The sequence below is a fragment of the Diceros bicornis genome, chromosome 11, assembly GCF_020826845.1.
Source record: "Diceros bicornis minor isolate mBicDic1 chromosome 11, mDicBic1.mat.cur, whole genome shotgun sequence".
NCBI lineage: Eukaryota > Metazoa > Chordata > Mammalia > Perissodactyla > Rhinocerotidae > Diceros > Diceros bicornis.
The window spans coordinates 1,704,668-1,711,134 of record NC_080750.1 but is presented as its reverse complement, the minus strand read 5'-3'; the positions used below and the strand labels follow the sequence as shown (position 1 = coordinate 1,711,134).

The 6,467-nt window shown below is 43.2% G+C and overlaps 1 long non-coding RNA gene across 1 annotated transcript; it reads right to left on the bottom strand.

The window, feature by feature from the left end:
* Nucleotides 1-1,462: 1,462 nt before the first annotated feature.
* Nucleotides 1,463-4,723, bottom strand: LOC131411109 (uncharacterized). The gene is made up of 2 exons (XR_009221495.1): nt 4,503-4,723; nt 1,463-1,997 (listed from the first exon to the last, which is right to left on the bottom strand). It is a non-coding gene; the product is annotated as an uncharacterized LOC131411109 (long non-coding RNA).
* Between the last annotated feature and the right edge of the window lie 1,744 nt (nt 4,724-6,467).

The window sequence follows — 6,467 nt, the reverse complement described above, 5'->3', positions numbered from 1 at the left end:
AAGGATTCAGGTTCATTTTTTTTCATATGTATATCCAACTGTTTTGGCACCATTTTTTAAAAAGACTCTCCTTTCCCTATTGAATTACCTTGACACTTTTGTTGAAAATCAATTGGCCATATACGCAAGGGTCTATTTCTGAACTCTCCATTCTGTTCCACTGATTCATGTGTCTATTCTTTCACCAGTAGCTCACTCTTGGTTATTTTTTTTATAGTAAATCTTACGGCCAAATGGTATGTCTTTTAACTTTGTTTTTCTTTTCCAAAATTATTTGATTCTTCTAGATTCTTTGCATCTCCATGTAAAGGTTATAGTCAGCTTGTCAGTTGCTGCCAAAAAACAGGTTGGGATTTGATTTGGATTAGTTTAATCTGTAGATCAATCTCGGGAAAATTGTCATAACAGTATTGGATCTGCCAATCCATGAACATGGTATATTTCTCCATTTATTCAGATCTTTTAAAATTTGTCTCTGAAACGCTCTGTGATTTTCAGTAAACAGATCTTGCACATATTTTTTTTGCGTGTGTGTGAGGAAGACCAGCCCTGAGCTAACATCCATTGCCAATCCTTCTCTTTTTGCTGAGGATATTGGCCCTGGGCTAACATCCATGCCCATCTTCCTCTACTTTATATGGGATGCTGCCACAGCATGGCTTGACAAGTGGTGCGTCAGTACGCACCTGGGATCCAGACCTGCGAACCCTGGGCTGCCAAAGCAGAGCGTGCGCACTTAACCACTTGTGCCACCAGGCTGGCCCCATCTTCCACATATTTTGTTATGTTTGTCCCTAAAAGTTTCATGTTTTTGATACTATTGTAATGGAAATGCTTTATAATTTGTATTTCCAGTTGTTTGTTGCTAATATGTAGAAATGCAATCGATTTGTGCGTGTTAGCTCTGATCTGAGGACCTTGCTAAAGTCACTCATTAACAAGTACTTTTTTTTTTAGATTCCTTAAGATTTTCTACGTACATGACCATTTTGCCTGCAAATAGAGTTTTTATTTCTTTCTTTGCAATCTCTATGGTTTTTTCTGTTTCTTGCTTAATGTGGTAGCTAGGATCTCCAGTAAATGCTGAAAAGGAGTGGAGAAAGCAGAGATTCTCGTCATGTTCCTGATCTTGACAGGAAAGTATTACGTCTTCGTCGACGCCCTTAATCAGGTTGAAGATGTCTCCTCAGCTCGGTGAGATCACTGTGCATCGCTTGGGGTCCCTGTACCCGCACCACCATGCAGAAAGTGTCTTCAGGCAGAAAACCCGGGTAATTACAGGGCTCATCTTGATTGTTTCTCTCCTCTATCGGGGATTATAGTTCTGCTCTCCCTGTTATCCCACGTCTGAAAATACTTGTTTCTTACATTTTATCCAGTTTTCTGGTTATTTATTGTGGGCTGGTAAATCTGGTCCCAGTTACTACATTACGGCCCCACATTAAGAATATATAAATAAATATCCATACATTAGAATTTCCTATTTATTTAAATCAATGAAATTAAAAACAGCTTATTATATTCACAATTTTTTGTTATGACTTCTATTATGCACTTCAATTTATTTTTATTTTTGAATATTATAAATTCAAGGCTTTTGAGAAACACAATCTTTTCAATTCAACATAATAGTAAACAGAATAATCCTACAATGCCCAGGATGAGCCCTTCATACACACAAAGAATTGAATTCCAGGCAGTTCTGGGTTATCCTACTAATGGGCTGAATAAGCTTCAGTGACCCTGGAGAAAGTCTTCAGAAAGAGAAGCTGAGAGACCAGCTGCTTGAGGTCGAAGGCCATCGGCTTGTAAGGAAAATGTCCAGGGCAGCGTATAAACTCAATATCTTCCTCTGAAGTCTAACTTTCATGATGTCCAGGGCTGTGTCTCATTCTCGTCTGGACTCTGACAGCTCCAAGCACAAGGCTTGTCACATCGTAGTGCCCAGTACCATGTACTGAGTGGAACTGCAAACACTTGTAATGCACAGCAAAACACTGTGTTTACAAGAAAACAAATGTTAAATACATTTCATAATTAAATCTGAATTACCTTTTTTCCCTTTTAGTGATTTATTTTATTTATTTATATTTTTTGAGGAAGATCGGCCCTGAGCTAACATCTGCCAATCTTCCTCTTTTTGCTGAGGAAGACCGGCCCTGGGCTAACATCTGCGCCCATCTTCCTCTACTTTATATGGGACACCACCACAGCATGGCTTGACAAGCAGTGCATCAGTGCATGCCCAGGATCGAACTGGCGAACCCCGGGCCACTGCAGCAGAGCACGTGCACTTAACCACTTGTGCCACGGAACCAGCCCCCTTTTAGTGATTTAGATCATGAAAATTCATTAACATTTTTGTTCCATCACCCACTACCGTTTACCAGGGGACCTCCCACAGGGCAGCAAGTATCTGTGCATCACAACAGAAGTGCTCGTGGTCTCAAGCTGTCCACCCTCTCCTTCCTTGTGGCAACAGAACTCTGTAATTTTTGCTTGGCATGTTGCTATTTAGCTAAGAGACTGTATTTCACAGTCGCCCTTGCATCTAAGTATGGTAATTTGGCCAAGTTCTGCCCAATAAAATCTCAGTAGAGACTGTGGAACTTCTAGAAGTCTACTTAAAAGAGAGGGCACGTGTCATTCTTTTCCTTCTTTCCCCATTCTTCTTCCTGAGTCTTGGATGCAGAAGCTCTACTAGCAATTTTGGAATTAAGATAAGGGCCATTCCTAGGGGTGGTGGAGCCATGGACAGGAAAGAGCCTAATGCCTTATAGAATCACTAAACGACATCTGAGTTGCCTAACCCTGGGCTGCTTCTTTTGAGATAGAAGTCAAATTCCATTTGCTTAAGCCATTGTTACTGGAATTCTGCTATGATAAGCATGTGAATCAAACTGCAACCCATACAACCATTTGAAAAAGTGTTTGCCAGCTGTTCTACCTTTGCCAGCTGTTTATGAGACGGCTCTTTCCCTGTGATAATACTGCATAACAGACAGCCCCCAAGATCTCAGTGGCTTAACACCACAAAGACTTTTCTTGCTTACGGGTCTGCATGTTCACTGCTACCATCTGATCTTGGACATGATGAAGGCTAGGCTTGCATGACTCCAGACTCCAGGTCAGGATCAGTGTGTTCCACCTGCTGTCACTGTCTGGGTCCAGCAGCCAGCTGGACTATCTAATGATGGAATAGCAAATGTGCAAGAGGACAAACCAGTTCACATGAGCACATTTAAAGTTTTTGCCAATATTTCATTGGCAAGTCACATGGGCAACCTCAACACCAACGAGATGGAAAATATACTTCCACCTGCTCTGTGGAGAGGAATTGCAATGACACATGGTGACATGTGTGGATGAAAAATTTTCTAACAGAGAGAGAGTGAAGAATCTGTTATGGAGAACTTGGAAAATTCTAGAGATCTGGGAAAGGTTACTTAACCTCTATGTCTCTGTTTTTTAAATTGTGAAACCAAAGCGTCAGTTGTGATGAACTACGCCCTTTAGCTTTAAACTTACATGGCTATAATTCCGTATCAACTTGTTTCCTTCCTAGTTCCCAGGGACAGAGATTACTAGGACGATTGTTTTTAAGTATCAATTAGGGTTATTGAAATTTAATTGCAATGGGGAAAGGTAAATAAAACAGATGTCAGTGGGTTTATTAGGGATTTTCCTCTACAAAATATTTTGTTCCCTCCATCTTATCCTACCCTTAAAAAAATAAAGGGCACAGTCCATGTCTGGTCCACAGACCAGATTCAGATGGTCAAGTTTTGTTGAAGAAGGTCATTAATATCGCGTGTCTCGACAGTCATACCCCACCTGAGGGTATGGATATGGTGACGATCTTCTAAAGTGGGACAGAGTGGAAGTCCATGAGGAGGAGGAATTGATATTCTTTCTATGTTTTCTTTTTCACCCACTGCCCAATACATAGGATTCTTTTTTTTTTTTAAATAACTGATTTAAAGAGTGCTTAATTGAGAGAGAAGTCAAGATGGTGGCATAAGCAGACTCTGAACTCACCTCCTCCTGCAGACACAGCCAATTTACAGCTACTTGTGGAAAAATTACCCCTGAGACACAACTGAAAACTGAATAAGAGGAACTCCTGCAACAAACGACAATCCTAGTTGAGGTGGAAGAGGCAGAAATTCCCTTCTGGAGAGAAAAAATGCCACCTTCACAAGTGCTTCATGGCTGCCTGGGAGCAGCCCACAGGTCCACAGCCCTCCCTGGAGGAGCGGGGCCCTGAGCTGGGAAGCGCTCCCACTGTAGGCATTTTGTGCACCCAGCACAATTGAGATGAGTGGCATAATATCTGACTTTGCCTGCTACTAAAACATTGGGGAGTACACCCAGAAAAGCTGGATCACAAAGAAATTAAAACTGGCTCTTAAAGGGCCCATGCACAAATTCACCCATTGCAGAAAGCAACCTAAAATCACCAGAAAGAAAAGTGCACAGTGCTTTGGTGAAAAGAGACTCACCTGATAGGCTCTGAGTGCATCACAGTGAGAGGTGAGACCTCTCCAGGGACTGGGACATTGGTGGCCGCCATTATTGTGGCCTGGTGTGGGCGTGCTGACACAGAAGCTGGCAGACGCCATTAGAGTTCTCCCTGGGGCCTGCTAGCCCAGAGTCTGCCCCACCCACTAGAGCACTGATTTAATCCAGCTCAGCCAGGGCAGGCAGCCCACCCCAGGGACTGGCCCCACCCAACAACAAGCCCTCAGGCAACTTGTGGGCCACCATAGATTGGTGAGAATTCTTTGCAGCCTGGTGACTGGGCCCAGTTCAGTGGGGCAGGGTGTGCACAAGGAGAAGGTGAAGAGCGTGGGGTGGTGGTGGAGTGTGTGTGGCTCCCGCTGTGAAGAGACGGGGTCCACTTCAGGAGGTTGGGGTGCGCTCATGGGGAAGGACTGTGTTGACTGTGTGTGTGGACCTGTGGGCGGCAGGGCTTGTCAGCTGCAGAAGACTTGTGCTTCTCAAAGACCCACATAGGGGGTTTGCCCCACCTTCCAAAGCCTGAAACAATTGAGTGCTCCTGTGCCTGAGGCCAGCCCCACCCAGCTGCAATCCTCAGAGAGCTGACAAGAGACCTAAAGGCTGGAGGCTTATAGCAATTGTAAGCCCCTGAGCCTAACAACCTGCCACGCTGGGGGCCTACTCACTTAAAAGAAATACTGCAACACAAATGTGGTATTAGAACCTGCAGCCAACTGTGCTGGGGCTCCCCACGCCTGATAAAGAGACTGAAGGGCCCACAACAACTACAAGCAGCTGAGCATTACAACAGCTGGCCAGGGGCATAGCTCAGCCTCCCTGGGCACCTACAGGGAGAGCAAACAGGCCACAACAGAAGGACACACGTAGCCCACATAGGGGTCACTCCTGGAACATTCAGAACTGAGGGAAGCACATTGCGGACCTCATAAGGCACCACTTATATAAGGTCACCTATCCAAGAGCAGGAGACGTAGCTGACCTACCTAATACATAGACACAAGCACAGGGAAAGAGGCAAAATGAGGAGGCAAAGGAATACATTCCAAGTAAGGGAACAGGACAAAACCCAAGAAAAGAAAACTTAGTGAAACAGAAATGAGCAACCTATCTGACAGAGAGTTCAAATAAAGAGTGTTAAGGATGCTTACTGATCTTGGGAGAAGAATGGATGAACTCAGTGAGAATGTCAACAGAAAAATGGAAGACATAAAAAAGAACCAATCAGAAATGAAGTATACAATACTGAAAATGAAAAATTCACTAGAGGGACTCGAAAGCAGAGTAGAGGATACAGAAGAACAATTCTGCAAGCTGAATGAAAGACTAGAAGAAATCACCCAAGCTGAACAGGTAAAAGAAAAAAGAATTAAAAAGAGTGAGGACAGTCTAAGGGACCTCTGGGACAACATCAAGCACACTAACATCCGTGTTATAGGTGTCCCAGAAGGAGAAGAGCGAGACAAAGGAGCAGAGAATCTATTTGAAGAAATAATAGATGAAAACTTCCCTAACCTAAGGAAGAAAACAGACATCCAGGAAGCACAGAGAGCACCAAACAAGATAAACCCAAAGAGACCCACACCAAGACACATCATAATTAAAATGTCCAGAATTAAAGATAAAGAGAGAATTCTAAAAGCCGCAAGAGAAAGACAAGTTACATACAAAGGAAACCCCATAAGGCTATCAGCTGACTTTTCAGCAGAAACTTTACAGGCTAGAAGAGGGTGGCATGATATATTTAAAGTGCTAAAAGGAAAAAACTTACAGCCAAGAATACTCTACCCAGCAAGGTTATCATTCAAAATGGAAGGAGAGAGAAAAAGTTTCCCAGAGAAGCAAAAATTAGTTTGTCACCAAGAAACCAGTACTACAAGAAATGCTAAAAGGACTGATTTAAGGGGAAAAGAGAAGACCACAAATAGGAAAAATTATCTATTTCCATG